The 22,258-nt window shown below is 31.3% G+C and overlaps 1 protein-coding gene across 21 annotated transcripts in view; it reads right to left on the bottom strand.

Moving 5' to 3' along the window:
* LOC148603565 (zinc finger CCCH domain-containing protein 10-like) overlaps positions 1 to 22,258 on the bottom strand; it is a 132,385-nt gene that overhangs the window by 24,345 nt on the left and 85,782 nt on the right. For 16 of the 21 annotated variants that reach the window (XR_015916426.1, XM_088552033.1, XM_088552026.1 and 13 more), the window contains one exon: positions 13,986 to 14,099. The gene's annotated coding sequence lies outside the window, so the exon portion shown is untranslated. Of the gene's footprint in view, positions 1 to 11,164; positions 11,343 to 11,388; positions 11,523 to 13,985; positions 14,100 to 14,874; positions 14,897 to 15,195; positions 15,219 to 16,265; positions 16,413 to 22,258 lie in introns of those variants that run through there. The other 5 variants (XM_088552043.1, XM_088552046.1, XM_088552044.1 and 2 more) reach the window with 5 other exon arrangements.

Consider the following 22,258-nt stretch of genomic DNA (forward strand, 5'->3'; position numbering starts at 1 on the left):
GTAGCAGGAAACAGATATATTAGTTTTTTGGCCTTATTGTATGTTAAAGACTACTGTAAATATTGAAATGTTTGGTAAAATGTAATTTTTATGGCATTATTGGCTGCATGGTAAAATATTTCATGGGTGTTAATTCTTTGGTAGATGTTGTAATGTCCACGACTCATTTAAATTGGAAAATTCTGTGGATGTTTCATTACCGTGGATGTTGTGAAAACCACTCCATGCACATATTTCCACCTAGACAGTGTGTGTGGGAACATCTGAATATTACTTAAAATAGCTGTGATTTCTTTCTGATATCACACTTTTTCAGTTTTTTTCTCACAAATTGACTTCATGACCTAATAATAGTTTCTTTTCAGAACAATCTTTTAAGAAAATCTCCCTGATAGGAAAGTTAGATAGATTCCAACATGCATGCACCAAATAATACACAAGTCATCAAAATATTTTTGTTCCCCAGAAACACGCATTCAGCAATCCTGAAAGAAATACCTCCCTAGAACAATTAAGAAAGGAACACAAGTTCTCTACTTGTCAATGTTGACAGTGTAAAAAAGTTCTTTGAAAATTGATTGCCAAATGTTGTAGGTTTTAAGTGGTACCTTCAAAGTTTTAACATGTAAGCATGTACCTAGATAATAAATGTATGTAAAACACTAAACTACCTTGGGCTCAAGTCATGAACACAGCAGGTAATGCTTAATTAAATATATTGCTTTCACTAGGTTTAGCTCAGCTGTTTTTCTCTTCCATGTTTTTTACTTTTCGTCTAACTTAGAATTACCTTAATTTCTCGATAACTACAACTTTACATAATTTATTTTTTTTATCTTTTTTTCTTCTATACCTTCCTTAACTGATTAATGTGTGGCCATATCAGTCTATTTCATGCATTTATTGTAAACAAAATTATTTTCAATAATCTCCCGCGTAAGAAAAACACATGAAAATAAATTACTGTAAATATAGGCCCCATTCATTATGAAAAACATGTTAAAAAGTGTTGGTGGCAAAAATAAATTAAATTGATATCGTGAAATACAAAAATAAGCGTCATAGGAAATATAATTAACAAATTAAAGTACATGTATGTTTATTGTACTATGGTAATAAAATGGCGCTTATCGGTGAAAACATCGTTACTGAAATTCAGAAATGTACCCAAATGAAACAAAATTAAATCAATTTGATACTTATTAACTTGGGGAAAAATAACCAGTAGTAATATAGCCTCTAACAAAAATTTGGCACTGCTTTGAGTGCTGGTGTATCATTTATTTACAATAGCTTTTTTGTCTTAGAAGACTAATTGTTCTACAGATATCTTCAATGATGTAATTCAACAACTGCTACTCCATGTACTGACAAACATTTTAATCAAACAAAGTAAATTTATTTTATGGAATAGCATCTAGGCAATCATTGTGAATTTTCCCATAAATCTTTATCGGGTCAAAGATCTTCTATGGAAAAGTCAAAGGACAGGATGACTTTGCCCCCTTCGGTTTCCGATCTATTCCAATCATGGATCATGTCAGACCCGTTCATCAACCCTAAGATACCTGTGAATGAGAACATTAATAATTCAAAACAATGTCAGCTTCACTTCCCAAACTATTTGCAATTCATGGTTTTGTTAATTTTTCACCATTTGGTGTAATTATCAAACGTTTTCCCATCAAAACCTTCAAAGGGAATATGCAATTAACATTGTACACACAGCACAAACTATTCTGTATTATCATCTCAGCTTTGCTCAATTTAATTTCCTAGCATAGTGTTTTAATCACCTTGGAGCAAAGTTAGGAACATTACAAACAAGGGGTAATTAATGTACACGATCAACAAACATATGTGATGGATAGGGCTAATCATGTGATCAAACAACATACAAGTCTGTGTGTTATGGAATGGCATAAGTAGGGAGGTGTGAAAATCGGTAAAATGAGTTATTAACATACTGACCAAATATGGAGAAAGTTTCTGTTGTATTTGAATAAAATATTCAATGATATTAAAGGCATTATTAATGGGAATTAAATTAAATAAAGCAGCAACATATTGAAAGATCAGTGTTCAATTCTCCAACTGCTTGAAAGTAGTGTGAGCAGGAAATGGCCTTACACGGCTTATTATGGAGTAAAATCTCTTATGTCATCTTCCATTTTTTAAATTAAAAAAAGAACTAGTATTTCATTAAAAAAAAATTAATTTATGTGGTACAAGTCTTGCTTTTCATAGACCATGTAAAACTTGCAATATTACTATTAAACTAGAAATGTCAACATTGACTTCAATACTGTCATCATAAATAATAAAACAAACAGCTCTGTCCGTTTCCATGTTAACCAAGAACACATGTAAAATCAGAAACACAAAAAATAAGAAAACTGCTTTATACAGAATGATGCCAGGACAGGTATACCAGAAGCAAGACCATAATAAATAAAAAAAACAAAACAAAACAAACAAAAAACCAGATGTTGCACATTACACCCTGTTATCATTTCAAAGCTGAGAAACAGAGACACAGTACAAATCATCATGAGAAAGTAATACTGTGAAAGTACTTTAAAGTGGATACCAATTTTTATGGATAAGGGAAGAAACACAAGTTCGTATATTCTTGAGGATTTGAGGATTTCAGTATACACATCAAAGAAAATTTCCTTTTCGGTGGGAACCAAATCTCATGGTTTTGTCTACCCAAAAAACCACGCAAACTGGTACCCCAAGAAAAATAGTACTTTCACAGTATACCAAATATCTTAGCATTCTCTCCAGTAGATGAGAAATCTGTCATCAAAAAAGGAATGGATGGAGGGACAAACAAGGTGATTGCAATATAGCCTTCACAGCCCTATATAAACAAGCGGCTCCCAGGAGCCTGAATCGCTCACCTTGTTAAATTTTGCCTTTCAAAGGCAATAAATTAAACAAGAAGTTGTCCAACAATTCTGACTCAAGAAGTCTTTGGTAGGACTTGTCACAAGATCTTTTCAACAATTGAAAGTTTCTTTTAATCTATCATAGTTTTCAAGATATTGACTGAATAAAAAAGAAGTCATTTTTCCCATTTCAAGGGCAATAACTCTTACAAGGAGTCTGAAGACTTTTGTAGTCCTAATATTATGGATCATTTCAGCTATTGAAAAAAATTGGATAAACCTAACGGTTTTGGAGATATATGTGAAAAACTACTGTCTAACCCCTATGTTCTACTTTTAGTAATGGCAGCTATGTTTTTCGACGAATCAAAATTTCCCACATCAGTTCTATGCAGGATACCCAAGGAACATTCATACCAAGTTTGGTTCTAATTAGTCAAGTAGTTTCAGAGGAGAAGAGTTTTGTATAATTGTTAACAACTACAATGACTGATGCCAAGTGATGGCAATAGCTCACATGGCCTTTGGCCAGGTGAGCTAAAAAAAAAAAAAAACAGAATAAAACCATCCCTGATTGAACTTGCTTGTACTTAGTTCCTGGTTTATGTTTACATTGAGAGTGCACTGACACAGCGGAATTACTTATAAGTTAATTCATGTCATATTTTCTTTCAACATAATTTCTAATTTTATCCACTCCTTTAAGCTATTCTCTAGAGTGCAGTTTAGCTCTTTTAGACAACTTTTTAAATTTTGTACCCAAAACACCCTTTCCACCAGATTATTAACGCTTTTTGCTTCAATCACAACCATCTATATACTCATCCCCATTCTAGAGTAATAGGGACTGTTTTTCTATCTTATTTGTCAAGTCAGACCTCACATGGTCATCTGAGTTAGAGGGAGATTACTAAGGTGGTTAATGGAAATCACACTCAAACACATTATTTTCTTTGACCCCCTTCATTAAAAGAAGTGTCTTAATCTGTGCCTCCAGTGATACAGTCAAGTGCGTCAACAAAAAACTTACCAATAAATGTCTCATCTGAGGTTGAATAACACCTTAACCTGAGTTGTAAAGGGCAGATGAACAGGCAAATGGGCCAGTAAGCCATTCAATTTGCCCAATCTTTGTTAGTTCTACATTTAAGTTTACAATGTAAGATTGCCCTGCAAGGGTATATTTTTCTAAATGTAATGCACTTTAATAAATGCAAATAAGATGACTCAAGATGCTGTTTGAAATTTAAGACTGGTTTAAGGCATCCACTTCATCTAAACATTTTAAAACTTGATGACTGTTTGTGTTTGTAAATGGATCTCTATTAACATCTGAAGGATGAATCAGATTCTTGACTGAAAATGAGGCAATTCTTTATAAACTGACTCTATATCATGGATCCTTGACGGAAATTGAGACAATTCTTTATAAACTGACTCTATATCATGGATCCTTGACTGAAAATGAGGCAATTCTTTATAAACTGACTCTATATCATGGATCCCAAGCTTAGTTTACTGCTGAATTTTTAATTATTCTCCCTCCTCTTACCCTACCTGCTGTCTGCTTTTCACATTCTGTGAATAAGTAGTTCCAAGGTAAAACTATTGTATCTAACATTCATGGTATTGCATGGAAAAACACATATTTATTCCATGAGAGTTCATGATTTTCAAGTTCATATATCAAGGTTATTTCAGAATTCACAACTTTAGTTTCATGGTACAGTGTACATCAAGGTCAATTCAACTTCATGGTATATAAAGGTCAATTCAACTTCATAGTATATAAAGGTAATTTCAGTTTTAGTTTCATGCTATATCAAGGTAATTCAATTTCTTGGTTTATTGAGGTAATTCTAATTTCATAGAATATTCACAAGTAAATTCAGTTTCATGAGAAAAAAAACTAAAAATCAAATATAAATGGCCTACTAATGACTACTTCAAGTGCATTTTGTTTAAACACTCACTGATTGAGATGATTAACTAAAACAAGCTTATTTATTGATTGATTAATTGATTGGGTTCTAATTTAATACTGTGGTGATTATAAATGGAACATGATATTGTAATTAGATTACCTCTAGAAAAAAGAATCAAATAATTGATCCACAGAGTTCATAGAATTTGATCATAAAACTCAACTCTATTTGAACCATACAAGGTAACATGTTTAGAAATGCTTAAAATGAAATTGTAAAATCTTATGTCTCTTTGAATAAATTGAAGCATTAAATCGCCTTTAACTGGGACAATAGATTAGAAAAATCCAAATTTTTTTTTTTAAATTATAAACAAATTTTGGCGCCATGGGAAAGATAATGCTAAAAATTGATTCAAAAATCATGCTGGCATTTTAGTACACATCTATGAATAATTAAGTTTAGTGATGATGTAAAACTAACCATTATTTACTTTTTAAAGTTCAAAAACAGGAATCAATATTATTTACAAGGAAATATCGTGTCTGGGACTCAAGTTGGATCAATTTCAAGTGGTAATCAATCTTGCTTTAAAAGATTTTGTTGTGCAACATGAGAAATATACATGTGTTTGTGGTCTTTAGACACACCGTATTATCCAAATATATGAAATCAGAAATCAGGTTTCTGATGAGAGCGTTTCACACAGAATATTTGAAAATGAAAACAACAAAAAAATAGAACACCAAAAAATGTGATGAAAATGCATTAAGAAATTTTGAAAAATAAGAAGTTTAAAATATTTCAACATTAAAGATTTAGTATTCATTTAATACGTAACGACTTAGGTTTAGTATAGTATATTATCAAAAAATAAAAATGTTATTAATGGAATAGATTTAGTTTTACAACATTAAATTCCTGTTGGAGGGTTAAAAGATGGGTATCAGAATCTAAAGGATATAAATACAAGTATCACATTGAGAGGTACAGACATAAATTGCATTTGCAGGTATTTCATAAGCATATTTCACAATAAAAATTCCAATACCTGCCATCAATAATACAACAAAATTTTGAAATTCTTCTTCATTTGCTGAAAAAAACACCTGTACCTGATAAGGGGAGATAACACATGTTTGATTAAGCAACACCCCTCCCCTCAAAAATAGTATTCATCAGTTTTGACATTTTTATATGAATTTAATGGTGAATGTGGAATAGAAATATTATTCCTATAATTAAATTGATCAAATAATCAGACAGATAATCTATAAACCACCCATTTTACCTTTCCATTAAGATTTATAAGCAGATAACAACAGAACAAAACTTAAAGACTATGAAAGAAAACAAAACAAAATTTAGGTCTATGGATGCTTTTAAAAATGTTGAAGTACTTATCAACCTCAAACATGGAATAACAATATAGTAATTCAAATCTTTACCACAGAAGCAATGTATTTTGATAAGTTCAAGATTGGATGTATAATTTCAGGGCCTCGCAGTCATTCATCACATGGGTGGACGGTTACACCATGAAAATCACAATTCAATGACCAAACAGATCCCTACTCTATAGTAGAATCAGCTATGCCCATACTTGCAAAATAAGACAGATTGATAAAACTAGGTCCACAGTGCATCATTCTAATTAAATATTTATAATATGATCCATCCACAGGTTTCAACAATACCTCCATTCAATTTAAACAAAATTAGCATATACTTCACATGTATCAGGATGATATATGACTCCATCATGTTCAATGGTATATTGTATCAGGATACATTTACAATCCTTAAGGGCTCTCCTGCTAGTGTACATAGCTAAAATTTACTGCCTAATATTTCAATACCCCTTAAATCGAGTGAGTCATTCATCCAGGGTCTAATTTGGAGACAGTGTCCTCTAAACCAGCTTAACACCAGGACAAATCTGTAACTTAAACATTAAAAGTTGGAAGTCAATGATCCCACAGTAAAATAAGCTTGAAACAAAGGTAGCTATCCAGAATAACATGTATTGCTATGTAACCAAACCACAATTTTCTGCCAAAATATGGCCTTATCCTTTCATCAGTATGTAGAGTGTTTACAAACTTGTACATTGGTGACATATAACTGTATAGTTGCCTGGAAGACTTCATATCAACTACTTAAACAATAAAGGTTTCTTAATAACATGTCACAAATGGGTACAATTGTCTAGCTGCAGAGAAGATCAATTTAAATCATACCAACCAAACAAAACACATGTAGGACAATGGTACCAGATACATGTATGTCCCCATAATAGATTTTCAAATAAAATGGATTTTCAATTCTCATCTGTGTTAAGCATTTCAGGAGACTTCTGCTCAAATGTCAAAACAGACTTCTGGTAAATTTAAATTGGGTTCAAATGAAAACCTGAAGAAGTTCAATAAGTTCAGTATTGTATTTTAAGTAATGAAATAAATATTGACATGAGCATGTATCACTTTCAAAAGAACATCATGGATTTATTTCCTCATCATTTACAACAAAACCCAAATATCCAGGACTTTGAAGGATATTAACTGGCACTTATGCTGTAAAATACCAATAACCTCCCTTGATTAGGGTGCTTATATATATACCATAACCATTTTATTACACTTTAATGACAGATTTCCAAGTGTGATGTTCATCATAAAATTATGACAAGATGTACACTGTAAAAATAATCACAGTATTTTTTTATTGCATTACATGTAAAACAGGAGTTACTGCCCCCAATCAACCTTAGTGTATTGCAATTAAAATGACCTTAGTAAGGTCATAAAAGATCTATTCTTAGGTCAGATTGATGTAATAAATACTAGGTGAAAGGTGAAAAGTTGTGATCTGATCTACATGTATAATCTCCTTAGGTAATTTGATAGATACTTACATGTACATGATTCATATCAGATTATATTAATATAGAGAATTCACCTACTGAACTTAACATAAATGGTTGAGACCCAATGGCAATCTGATTTCAGATATGCCATGAAGAATCAGAAAGCCCCTCTTTTTTCTCTCGAAGTAAACAAATCCCAATTAATATCCAAGTTAATTGAAAAGAAAGCCTGTTTATTACATTGAAAAGATGTTCTATTAAATGAGAAAAACAAATATATTTAAAAATAAATAAAAAAATAAAGTATATTACTAACAAATATACAATGCACTAAGCTGATGGCACCGAGTATTTGGTATGATTTAGAGAAGTTTTGAATGGGAAAGGGTCCTTTACAATAACCTTAAGAACAAGTGATCAAACCTTTTTTCAATATAAATATGAAAAGGATGAGTGTCAATAAGGGCCATTTTTTGGCCCTATCTCAAAAGCTTGTATTTTTGGGGTCATCTGGTAGAATTAACATCACTTTGGTATATAAAGGCAATTCTAAGTCCTTTTAGAAGAACAAAAACCATGAAAATGAATAAACTAAGACTTAAGAATTTCAGGATTCAGGCCTTTCATTAAGAGGCAGAACTTATACCCTTCTAAGCTACTGAAAGGTACCTCCTGAATTTTAAATTTTTATATACGTTTATAAAAGAAAATTATGAAAAGTACCTACTACAAAACCAAAAACCAAAGGTACTTGTATTGCAAAAAAATAATGAAACCGCTGGGATTAAATCTAGAACAATAGACAGTATGACGTATGATAATTGAAACATTTTAGAAAAATGCATTTCAAATAACAATGACAAGAAACTTTTCTATTCATGGCATATGCTCCATTTCCAAAAATGTCAAGAATTTGCCGATAAATTTTATTCTCAAAGTAAGTATCTATAATATACATTTTATAATTTGAGTAAAACTTAATCCAAACAATTCTTCAGTATTCAATCATTTTTGTCTATTCTGAGTACTTGAGACTTTCAAATATTTTACCATGTTAAATAGCCCTTAGTTCAGACTAAAAACCTTCATAAATAAGTGCATGAAAACGGATTTGTTTCTGATTTAGAGAAATCGTCGCCAGTCTAAATGCAGTGCAAATATTTATACAAGTGGCTTTCATTTCTTTTAAAGGAATATCTCTTTTAATACAAAGATATGGTCTACATTTTAGTATATACAGTTACTCTTAAGATTAGGCTTGAAAAACCATAAGCATTAGTGATAAGACATAAAATAGAGCATATTTTTTATTGACCTTTCAGTTTGCACATCCAACAACAAGTCATAAGACCATTTTAAAAATTTTCTAAATATACCAAAATTTTTAAAAGTCTGTACCAAGTTTTAAGACTGTGATATCGTACAATCATTAGGACCAGCTCTGTCAAACAAAAACAATACTTGGGTTACATTTCAGACACTACAACCTCCATATGTCAATAAATAGAAAATACATTTAAGACACAATACTCTCCTAATATTTATAAACAAAAAATGTGTATGGCCATTCAGATTGGCCAATTGTGCAAATGACTTCACTGTGAAATTAATTTAATATTTAACTCAGAAAAATAGCACTTTCCGTTATCAATAGGGCCTACCTACATGTATGCATGTTGAACTAAGGTACAATTATTTCTTTCAGGAGAAAGTCTTTCTTCATATTCTCATCTTATAAGAAGTATTACTCCATTCACATCCAAAAAAACTAAATTTATCAAAACAAGGAGATTCTTAATTATGAATCCATTATAAATAAATGATTCGTAAAATTTGAAATTTGATAAAGCACATGGTTTAATTTGAGGTGCTAAGGAGGTTGTCCATCAGTCAACCCAATCATTGTAGCCTACAGTACCTGAACCGATCCGTGCAACAAAAATTGTCATCATTGGTCATCGATCATTTTCCGTTCAGTCATCGATCCGTCAAACTGATCCATTTAACTGGTGATCGCATCATGTGACCACAGAGCGGTCAATGTGTTTTACGCTTTTTGTTGTTTTCTTTGTCAATTTTACACATATTTACAGGAATGTAAATGCACTGTAACAGCACAGATGACATTCAAAGACCAGCTAATGATTTAAATTGTTCGGCCTAAACCTTTTTTTACAGATAAGTCCTTAATTGATCAATATCACATTGGGGTCCTAGACTAAACATTTTAAGCTTATTCCCTGAAATACTCCCTGCATGACATTTTCTAAGATCAGTACTAAATACTAAAATCTCCAACACAACACTGTTGGTTTTACCTCTCCATGACCTTTCCTAAGTAATTCAATTGTAAAACTTCTGTGTTTAAAGGTGCCTTGAAAACGATACAGTACTGTTGTAAAGAGTGTTGTTCAATAATAAATGTTAAAAAGTAAACAAAGCTTTCCTGCCTGATATCAATGAGTGTTAACAACCCGCCCTTCAAATCATAAATTCAAACAATGAGGTGTATACATAAGAATTTTAAATACCTAGTAATGATCAAACCAAACACAAAACTGAGGAAGTGTACTTGTTCCTTGAGCAAAATACACTGAAAACTCATAGTAGAAATCAATCTCACCACCTCATCAAAATTCATACCATAATGGTCTATTTGTTGGTATTTTTATTCTTTTTTGTACTACAAAAGCATCTAAAGAAAGGCTCAAATTCCACATCAAAGTTCATAAAAGGCCTTTATTTAAGAGTTGTCTTGCTCTATTTTTATTGCTCATTTGTGGTGCAATTAAAGTCAGGTCCAATCTGGGCCATTAATGGATAAATATGCTGAAAAGGTTATCCTAAAAAAATCTACTGAAACTCTACAGAAATTAATATTGATCACCCAATTTAAATCTATCAGAAAGTATAAACAGGGTGGAAAGACAGCTCATCTGAGGCAAAAAAAAGTAAATGGGGAAAAAAAACCACATAATTGAAATTCAAATAGATTTTTTTTTTAAATTCCTCAGTTAATTAAAAAAAATACAGTTTTACATAAAACAGTCATTTATCAAACAAAAGGAAATTCAAAATAACTGTTAACTTCCTGAATTTTTACTTTGTTACATCTACATGTAAAACTAATTAATGTAAAATTTTCAGTAATAATCTTCAAAATTGTTCATAATTTTGAATACACATAAAGTTTCAGAGGAAACCTTCCAAAAAAAACATATTAAAACATACAAATCATCATGTAAAGCAAGACTTCATAAATATTAATGTATAAATTACTATCCAAAATTAGCCTGACCTGGCTAGGAATATTAAATATATCAATGAAAGTGTATAATTACAGATAAATCCATGTATATAGCAATGATAATATATATTTTAAAATAAAAACTATGAGGTGATGATGAAGTCAAAATAAAACTACAGGTCTTGGGTAACTTTAAATTAATCGAGCAGTGTCAGTCGAAGATCAAACTTACCTTTAACAAGAAATATAGAAAAAATCCACCCTTGAATTAATTACAGAAATCCATCAATATTTCTTACTGGCAATGTTCACTTCCTAAACAAAAACCATGTGGTCACACGAAAATGAAATTGACAACTTTCACAATCAGATGAACAATTGATGAATAGCACCTGTACTGACTAATAACATCAGAAGTTTTCACCTGTAATTACAGGTAAATTCCCAGGTACTTACTTGTGTATTGGATGTCCCCTTGTCAGATATTAATGACTGCCAATCAATCATTTAGATGCAGTGGATTTAATAGCCATGAATGTCCTGACCAACATAAGGAAGGGGAAGTCACTCTGTTACGACAATGGTGTAACCTAAAACCTTGTTAACTTAAAAATACCCGAGGGTGTACAAGGGGCATTATAAATTTAAAGTCACTGTGACTTCCATAAAAAAGCATGAATTGTGGGCCTCCCTTATGATACAGATTAGCTTTACTAATTTTTTCTTTCACGCTTGACAAGCTTTTCCTTTTATATGCTTTATCAAATAAAGGAAAATTTCAAACTGTTTGCATAAACTTCAATTAGATGTACAGGTAAACAATTTAAACCTTGTGATTAGACTGGAGAATTAATCTTCTTATTTTCCTCGCTACACGTACTTGATCTATCAGTTAAAGTGAGAAAGCATTTGAAAACTTCATTTGTTCATTAAAGAGAAGACTTCTCGACCACCAGGGGACATTTATACAAATTTTGACAACTTTAAGAGTTGACGATACTCAATTACTCTATGACCCTACCATTGTAGTCCATATAAGAATTTCCCCCGCTATTCTGCACCATTATATAATCATTTCAACTACGGTTTTAAAAGCCGATTAAATCTCCACGTTAAGAAACAGCTCAACAAAAGGGATGTTATCGTAAAATAATTAAACTCAAGATACAGAGCCCAGTTATGGAAATGCTGTGGATCCAAGCAGAAAAGTAAAGTTAAATGCAGACATGGCGTGAAATGTTAAGAAATGAAAGGTTTGGGCGGGATGCATAGAGAAGAGATTTATACAAGTCAAAAATTGTCTCTTTAAGAAGATGTTGACTTTGTCAATATTTTTAACATTAATTACAGAGACCAATGAATCTATAAAATTTCAACAAAGTGAACTTTCATTGAAGACATTTTTCTCATCCATATTAAAGGGACCTGTCATCTATTTGATCTGACTATTCAACCTTTGTATAATAGGTAGACTATCAAATTCATTTTTTTATAATAAGATTTTATAGATCCATTCTTCTCATTTTTATCCAATTATAGTTTTGAGAATATGTCTTCATGTTGTACAAATCTACCTATTGCACAAAAAGGTCAAATTCATAATTACAAATTCAAAACATTTTGTTATCCTTACATGTAAATATAACATAGTAGAGAAGGATTAAAATAGAGCTTTAGGCCTTGTTAAAATTTTTCAAGTGGAAAATTTATCATTTCAATCTAATGTAATTATTAGAAAGTCTATGTTAGGACAAAATTAAATATTTTGTGTTTCTCTGGCTGTTTTGATTATTGTACTTCCTACATAGATATAATACATTTCTTTCAGATACATGTAGCTACAAAAAAGGGACATTAATGTGTTTTAGTTTATTTTATTTGTTTATTGTACACTTGTCTGGACAATCCCTAGACTAAACAGTTTTGATCCTGGATGTGTAAGAACATTTAAAAAAACTGTATTACATGGTATAATTTATACCATAAGTTTATTTTATCGGTAACAAATCTGCAGGCAGTTTTCATACTGAAATTTTTTAAAATAATTTAATTTTTAAAGTTACTAACTAAAATGTCTGATTATTCATTGAGACTCCCTTCCAATTTAGGTCTGTTAATATTTATCTGTTTATTTAAAAAAAATAAAAAAAATAAATAATAAAAAAAAAAAATTACTACTTAATGCATCAATTCAGTATCTAAAAAGCCTGAGAAAAAATATTGTTTGAATTCATTGAAACATGTGTAACACGTAGATTTCCGATCAAGCAGTTTAGGGTGGACATGTGAACCTCGCCCATTTTGATACATTTCATAAGCACCCTCCCCTTTTCTGTCAAATTTGCTTGAAGAAAGATACTGATTGCATATTGTGCCTTCAACTATGTCTCTAATGAGCTAGTGCCCCCTTTTTACACCTGGCTTCCTTGCCTTTTAAAAAACTGCAAGGAACAATTATTTATTGAGCCTTGGATGGTGATACAAATCTAATATAAAAAATGAAAATAATAACAAATATACTGTTTATATATTATAAACATATTGTAAAACCTGTTTAAATAGAACCAAGAATGAACCCTAATATGTCTACATCATGGTAAAGATTTGTTTTAACTGAATAAATTTGTCAGAAAATGTTTGGTTTAAACAGATTTCACTATAGAAAACAATCCATTTCTAGAATCTGTAGAATGATATTTCTTTTTACGAATGAATCCTGTATGAAATAGTGAAATGGATCAAGTGCATCTATATCATTATACAGAAAAAAAAGTAATGCAAAATTGTGCATTTAACTGCATGTTACTGCACATCAATAGTGCAATTTAGGCATAAAAGAGAATGCTTTCAGATCACGATTTTAAGACTTCATAAATTTTAACCTAAAATTACGTCTTTTTTTTGTATGTATCATATTTATCGAGTAATTGGTGAAATGAATGATCTATGTATCCAATGTCAAATTTTTCAAACAAGCAGTCTATTTGTACACTTTACATATTTCATACATATAAGGCATTGAGGAGATTAATAAAATCCACAAACTAGCTTACCTTTAACGCGTGATAGACGTAGCATAAACATTTAATCCAGAGTGTTAAATATCCCTTTGCATTTACAACCACATAAGGCTTGTACTGATGTATGCCGTCACAAAGTTTCTAATCCTGAAAAAAAAATTTGTGAGTCATTCAAAAAAGAATAAAAAATAAGACATTTTACATTTTGTTGCAGTATTTCCATGGCATTACAGATTTGATACATTCTTGTACTTTCTACTATTCAATTTAATTTCTTTTTGGTGACAATACATGAAAAAACTCTTAAAATCACAAGCACCATGTATTTTACGGAGTGGACTTGAGGCATGGAGTCTTGGAGTGGAGTTGTCAAGTAGTGTGTGCAGTTTGAGAGAAAATAAAAAGTGAAAAAAAATTATCACAAATTTTGAGTTACTATCAAAGAATAAAAGTGGTTCACTCAAAATTAATTCATTAAAAAACATATCTACTAAAAGTTTTCACATCTATTTTCATACTTCAAATACTTTTAAAAATTAAACAAATTGAGCAGTTTTCAATAAATCAATGTGCTTAAAAAAGTAGCTTCAAACAGTTACTCCAATATAACCACTTTAACAACCCACACCAGAAGTCCATTCTATAAAATAAATTGCCAGAAAAGATTTCAAAACTTTTTTAAAAGCAGAAAACAAAAAGTTAATCCAAAATTTTAAAAAGTGCCTCCTTTTCAAACAATACTTTCTTTGTGACTGAGGATAAGTTAAAACAAAAAGCAACTTATAAAAGCCAATTCATAGCGTTATAAATTATATTATACACATGCTCCTGTTTTTCTGATTATTATAAAATCCGAAATTTATATAGGTCAAAAACAAAGTTCCTGATTTCACCGATTTCACAAATACATAAGTGAACATACATAAATGTATTATCCTAAGTAATGACAGGTATTATACCATGGAAGCCCAGTGTTGTTGACCTCAGGTGACCCTAATGGGATTATCTTCAAATTTATACAGTGTTAACACACAGTGGGAAATCTAATCCATTAAATAAACCAAGATAATCACTTTAAACAAGTATTAATTATCCTTAACAAACTTTTTAAACTGTTACCAATTATTTGCACAGGGATACAGTGGAAGTCAAACTGGTTCCTTACAACAATGAGCAAAGCAATGCTTCATAAAAACACAGATGTTGCCAAATTAATGACTAAAAGTATAAAATCTACTTTCACCTGCTGTTCTGCAATAATCCAGCGTATATCATTAGGACCTTTTTACTGTGTATTTTCTTTATTGCCAAATGTTGCCAGTAATTTTTCACTTCTTTCTTCCAGGCAAGGTTAGAAAAACCTGAGTGTCATGTTAGAAATTTACGAGACAAGCATTAATATAGATTTCAACCTACAGTATATAATATAAAAGTGCTGTTACATATTACTACAATTTACGACCAAATGTTGCTAGTGATTTTATTATATTTTTTTCCATCCCAGTCATGAAATTTCTAAATCTTTACAAAGTTTTCTTAATAAGTAATATATAAAAAGCATGAAGGGATGAAAGAGACTTATTTTGAGATTTTTTAATTTTTGTGTTTTATCTTTTCAAGCATTGATGATGTAAGGTATTATTTATATTTAGTAGTTCACACCTACTTAAAATTTGTAAAGAAGATAAATTTTTAAATGAAGTCAAAACAAAAAATTTTTTTTTATCCTTCATTAAAATCTTTTGGAAGTGGGATTAAAACATTTGTCAGGTTCAAAATTAACTTTCTTTTATGTTCTTAACAATCAAAATAATTTGGATCCAGTTTTTTCTTCGAAGTCCCACCACACATTAATAAAATCTCACTACTCATCAAAATGTCACAATGTTTATTATTTCCCTGACTCGGATACCTGTGAAGTTTTTCTTCTAGTGCAAGACAAAATCTTGTATTAACAAATTATCAATATTTTCTTTCAAATCATGCATGGGAAAGAATTAATACCAGTGCTTCAGAAATTTATCAAAATTCATTATGGTCTCAAACTGTTACCAAATGTATCTTTGAAGTGCAAAGAATTTAACTGAACAGCATAACAAGAGAGATTGCTGTTCTAGAAACTTGCCAATTAAACATCAATTATCCACAGTTGTAAAACCTTTAAAGACATATATGGATGACGAAACATCAAAAGGATATAAATAAAGACTCAAAAACTTTCTCAATAAAGAAAACACTGAAAGGAAATGATACAAACCTGAACAAAAATAAAAGACACTTTTCCGTTACATAATAAAATTTCAAAAACCTTACTTGTGAATTACTTCGTGGGAGATGATTAAATCCAAGCACGCTTCCGTATAACACTGCTGTTACCAAATATTACTGCTGTTTTCAGTGTATCTGATCAACGTTTCTAATCAGGCTTATAACCAAATACCCATTCTGATACAGTAATACAGCCAAATCAGATAGTTTTAACAAGAGCACATGATGGCAATCTCAAATGATCAAATTCATGTATCAGTTTTCTTTCTACAGGGATAATAATATCAACTTTAATGACAAATGATACATAGTAAGGGATTTCTTTCACTAATACCGCCTTGAGACAAATACGATTTTGGTATTCGTCAAATACTTTGATAATAGCTTTCTTCCATTTTCAATCAATTTGGGAAAGGACATTAACATTTCAGTAAAGTGGCTCAATCAGATCACTGCTTTCTTTCCTTCAATGCGTGATAAGTACTACATAATTAATTCAGGGTTATGATGAATATAATTAAGTGACAGTCTTTGGAAAAATCAGGCAGCAGATAAAAACATGGTTCAGAATAACCCACTACTTGGACAGTGTAATTTGCACAATTACCTGTACTTAAACTGTTACTCATAGCAACAAAGCTTATAACTTATCAACTCTTATAAAGATAGTGAGATGTAATTCAGAGAGAGACAGACCTTTTCAGAATCCAACAAATATGGAGAATAATAGCACAGGCGGTAAAAACATTGGTGATTTTTCAATACAGATCAATTCAAAGAAAGGTCATTGTACCAACAATCAAAATGGGTCATGTCATTGCAAAACTTTTTAAGTTCACGGTTTCAGAGAAGTACTAACCAGTAGAATGAGTTCTCCTAAAACAATCTTCCTAAGACAAATATGACTTAAAGATCTAGTTTGATACCTGACTTATATTTTCTCTGTTACAATCAATTAGTAAAAAAGATGCTTCAATCTCCTTCGTTTTTAATCAATCACCTGGAAAGATTGGGTGCTCAGAGAATCAGCTTTTTGATATTTTATTGGCAATAACAATCTATTATCTATCAACAAGAAAATATGTATTTATATCTAATTTCATCTGAGAGTGCTTGAAAGTGACACTTGATTTGTTAAATGCATTACTTAGATTGCTTTTTCAAGAGTGATAGAGATTTTATCAAGGAAAGACAACATTGTATATTTTTCCTGGTAACTTTCATAACTTTAGAATTCCTACCTTATCATGGATGTTAGAAATTGTAATTTAACTTAAGGAAGAGATACATATGGTCATTATCCAGGGTTAATCTCATTTATTTTCTTTATTTTTTATTTTGAACAAAATAAAATTTGTAAGAATATTTAAAAAAAGAAAAACATAATAATAATAAGAAATGATTTTAGGATGTGATTCACAAAATTAAAAGAAATTGGAGATAAATATAATAGAAAAATCAAGTTGCACATATGTTGATAAAATAACTAACAAGGCATGCCACATCTATTAATAACCACATACCAAATTTGAAATCAATCTATCAATTGGGGGTTGAAATAAATGTGATCAAATGTTGATAAAATTTATAACTGAATGGTTTATTTTCAGGGCTGTAGAAGAGTGAGTGTATATTTCACGAATAAGCAACATTACCAGAGGGACTGATGCACAGACAAGCACCATTACCAGAGGCACAGACGCACTGACAAGCAACATTACCAGAGGCACAGACGCACAAACAAGTAACACTACCAGAGGCACAGACAAGCAACATTACCAGAGGCACAGATGCACAGACAAACAACATTACCAGAGGCACAGACGAACAGAGAAGCAACATTACCAGACGCACAGACGAGCAACATTACCAGAGGCACAGACAAGCAACTTTACCAGAGGCACAGACAGCAACATTACCAGAGGCACAGACAGCAACATGACCAGAAGCACAGACATGTAACATTACCAGTGGCACAGACAAGCAACATTACCAGAGGCACAGGCAAGGGATAATCAGGACAAAACAATGCAAAGAACAAACCACATGAACCACACTTGGTGTGAACTAAGCTTCTCATGAAACAGGTCATGCTTCTTGGAAGTCACCAGCCATGCTTCTTATGAACATCCAAGATGAATGTCTGTGAGATTATTCTCCTTATCATTCAACAATAAGATTATAATTAACAGTATCATGGTTGTTAGATTGAATTGTATATGATAGCCAGGGCTGTTATATTATCAATCAAATTTGTGTATTTTTTGTTGTATTTTTTTTGTCACATCAACCTTTTATCTTGCAATAAAGATATTACATAGCATTTTTTTCTCTAAAGTACTTCAAGGAGACACTGAGTAGATCATAATACATTATTTAAATTGCTAAAACATGACAGGTCTGAGAGGGGAACACACGTCTATCATAACTATATAATACTACTTAATCATGATATATTTAATGGCAAAATGTACTTCATATCTCTAAGAAAAAATATGAAATGAATAATGTTCAATTTCATTTTTATGGAAAATAATTGAAAAATGTCAAAATATGGAGTAAGAAGAACTTTCTGTGTAACACAAAATTAGATGGGTCATCATTATTTCCTTGATCTGATCAGAATTAGGTTGAAATATAAGAGGAGTTGATTTCAAAAAGAATATTAATATCATACACTAGTACCCGGTGGGTATATTCAATCAAGGTTTATATATATGACCCTTTAGCGCTAGATATTGGATAGTCGATAACGTGTGGAGCATGTTTACTATACACTACTGCAAGGAGAATTATTTTGTTCTACCCAGGCCTCTCCTTATGTAATTGTATATTGAGCATGCTCATCGACTTTACATGAAAGGGTTTATACAAAGTGGAAAAACTAATAAGATTTGTAGGCTTGAGAGCAATAATTGAAACAAAAGAATTAAAGTTTCCAAGGGACATAACTCACATAATTAGCATATATTCATCTATTTTCAAATGCCATAATCTGTTATCAACATCCATGGGGAAGTGTGGGTGTGATAGTATTTATGAAACAAATAATGAAGAAGTTGAGTTTTCAAGGCAGACAACTTTCATATTAACTATTCAAACTTATTTTCAAAGCTCATGTTCAGCAACTTTTGTCAGATTTTTTTACTTTTCTGGTTTAATCCATTTAAAAAAATAAATAATTTTTGCCCAGTGACCCTACCTTTCTTCTCATACTTTCATTATAAACATCTTAAATTATTATTTGAGAAGTATTTATATAATCTTAGTTATTTCTTTGGGGTTTTTAACAGATAAAAACCTATGGGAAATCAAAAGAAATCTTTCATACATCTGAAGAAAGAGCACACTGACCCATCAACTTTTTCTACTATATTATTCTAGCATGAAAGGTCTTTAAAGTTTTCACAATACTTTTAAATCATTTTCATTCCTAAACAAAGTAGCCAACATGCTTAAGGTTACAATTGTGTTAAAACATATTCTAACAGGGAAGAGTATCTATCACTCACGTAAATTCTCAGTGCAATAATATTTGTCAAAATGCAATATAGGTTGGTGCTAATCAGCTGCACTGTAATAAATATAAGTTAATAATAGAGTAGACAGTCAAATGTAAGCATAGCCAATGGAATACTGTAAAATCTAGACTTGATGGCATGGGTGGATACTAGATTCTTTTTTAGTTTGGTTTGTTTCCATAGTTTTTTGGGGAGGGGGGTGTAAACAGAATTAGAAGGGGAACAAAGCTTGCAAATAATATTTTTGGAAGCAGATTCGTGCAAAATTAAGATTTCATGCAAACATATTTTTTTTTGGGGGTGGGGGGTTGATGGTGGTAAACAATAGGTCTGCCTCCTCTCAATCTACTCCTGAATGGCATAATCAGAATTGAATTTTCTTAGGGGTGCAATTCCAAATACATTATGTAATGGTGATAAAAGTCTGCAGTTTCAAAGAAAAGTTTTAATTGAGGTCTAAGTCAATATACATGATCTGAAGGGGAGGAAGTCTGAAGCTTCAAAGAATTTTTTTTAAAAGAGGTGTTATTTAAAATACATGATCTAAAGAGGTTGTAAATCTAATGTTCAAAAAAAATTCCTAAGATTTAGTATATTTCTCTGTACTTAAAATCTACAGGCTGTGAAATCAGTAAAAATTCCTACGTCCCGAAAGATGAGGCATTAAGTTCCTGAATGATTTTCTCTAATAACTTCTTAACATTATATCTTTTAGCAGAAATAAGGATTCAGCCTTCAAAGTCACAGATATCTGCCTTTTTGCCAAAATGATGACATTTAAAGCATGATCTCCATTTCTTCGTGACGCCAACTCCATTATACAGCTACAGGTTAATCCCCAGTACTAAACCATCAAACAGAGAAATAGCTTATCAAAATCTCCTGAACTTTGACTTTACATTAGAATGATTAGCTTTAAGGCTCCATGGGACTTGAGCTTTAAATGTATTCCTCAGCAGCATTAACTAAATATCTTATCTTACTTAGATACCCCTACACTCAAACTTTTGAAGTAAAAAAGAACAGTTTCTAGAAATACGGTGAGCAAGCTCACAAAGAAAATACCCCGTTCAAATGGACTTAAATGTAATATGCTTATTGAATTATCTCCCTTTGGAGTCATCCATCAGAAATTATGTTCCTTCATGCACATCTACATATCATGCCCAACCTTAAAAAAAAATTTCATTAAAACCTCTTGAGCAGTCTAAGAGGAGTTGGGCTTCAAGGTTTTAACTTGTTAAACCCTTAATTTGGATTATCTCCCTTTGGAGTCTGCCAACAGCAATCATATTCCTTCATGAACATTTACATATGATACCCAACCTTTCTATAAATATCATAAAAAATCCCTTCAGTGTCGTTGGGCTTACAAGAATTTTGGACAGATGGAAAAACGGCATGACAAGGAGATTGCTATATACCCCCAAACTTTGTTTGATGGGGGTTTAATGAACATATTGCTATATAACTGGGCTTGCTTAAAGTAAACACAAGTGTATCAAAATTTGAAAAGACTTGATAAAGACACTTCTTAAATATCATCCAGAAACCATGATACTATAAATGGGCAGAATAAGACACAAGGGCAAGTATCCCTTTTCAGGAGATATCTTTCTGTTCCTTCCTTACCATAGCCATATCATATTAATACCTTCTTGGAAAAGTTCTAAATAGTATGGAAATATGTCTTAACAGAATTTCTTTGTAAGGTCAAGTTGTTTTTAGGCAGGTGTTTGTTTTGCACAGGTTCAAAATGAACAGAACTGGAAATAGGAAGCTATAAATTTCAGGTTTGGGTTTATTCAAAATATGTTTTTTTGTAGAAGGATGATTACTGATTGACTGATTGTGGTTTAAAATTCTATAGCAGATATTTCATGTATTTCAGGACAAGAATGTTCTATCAAACAAACAGGTCCTTCTATTTACTAGTATGATATGAGCCAGATTTTTATTGTGCTAGCTAACAGAAACAACTTCCCACAGGCAACCAGTCATCGCTCTACCTCTGATATGCCATATGATTGGTGGAGAAGCAGCAAGCCCGGACCAACTCTTAGGTTTTCCGTCTCACCACATCTGGGATCTACCCCCCCCCCTTCCCTTAAACTACCACCATGAGAACACTATTACAAAACCATCAAGGCTGCTACAATGACAAAGAGAATCAAATGTGGTATCAATATTTATCAATATAACTTATGCAGTGTTGCAGGTGTTGTGTGAACACACTTGAAAATTGATAAGATACTTGGCTTCCAGTAGAGTTAAAAAAAATATCATATTTTCTAATATAACTTACAAGTTATCAAAAATACATTTTCAATACAAAGATATTAGCTATATTGGCTTTTTTAAACTCATTCATCTTTGAAGTAGTAGAAAAATATTGACTTTTATTATAAAAATATTTACAATACCTACCATATGTTTTATCATTCTCAACTTCACAGTAGAAGAAAATATCAGTGTTTTTACTACAGTCCTGACTTTACCAGGAACTGGGAAGTTGAA

This window comes from Perna viridis, chromosome 11 (assembly GCF_037379345.1).
Source record: "Perna viridis isolate PV_CMFRI_1.1 ecotype Kerala chromosome 11, ASM3737934v1, whole genome shotgun sequence".
In the NCBI taxonomy this organism is placed as follows: domain Eukaryota; kingdom Metazoa; phylum Mollusca; class Bivalvia; order Mytilida; family Mytilidae; genus Perna; species Perna viridis.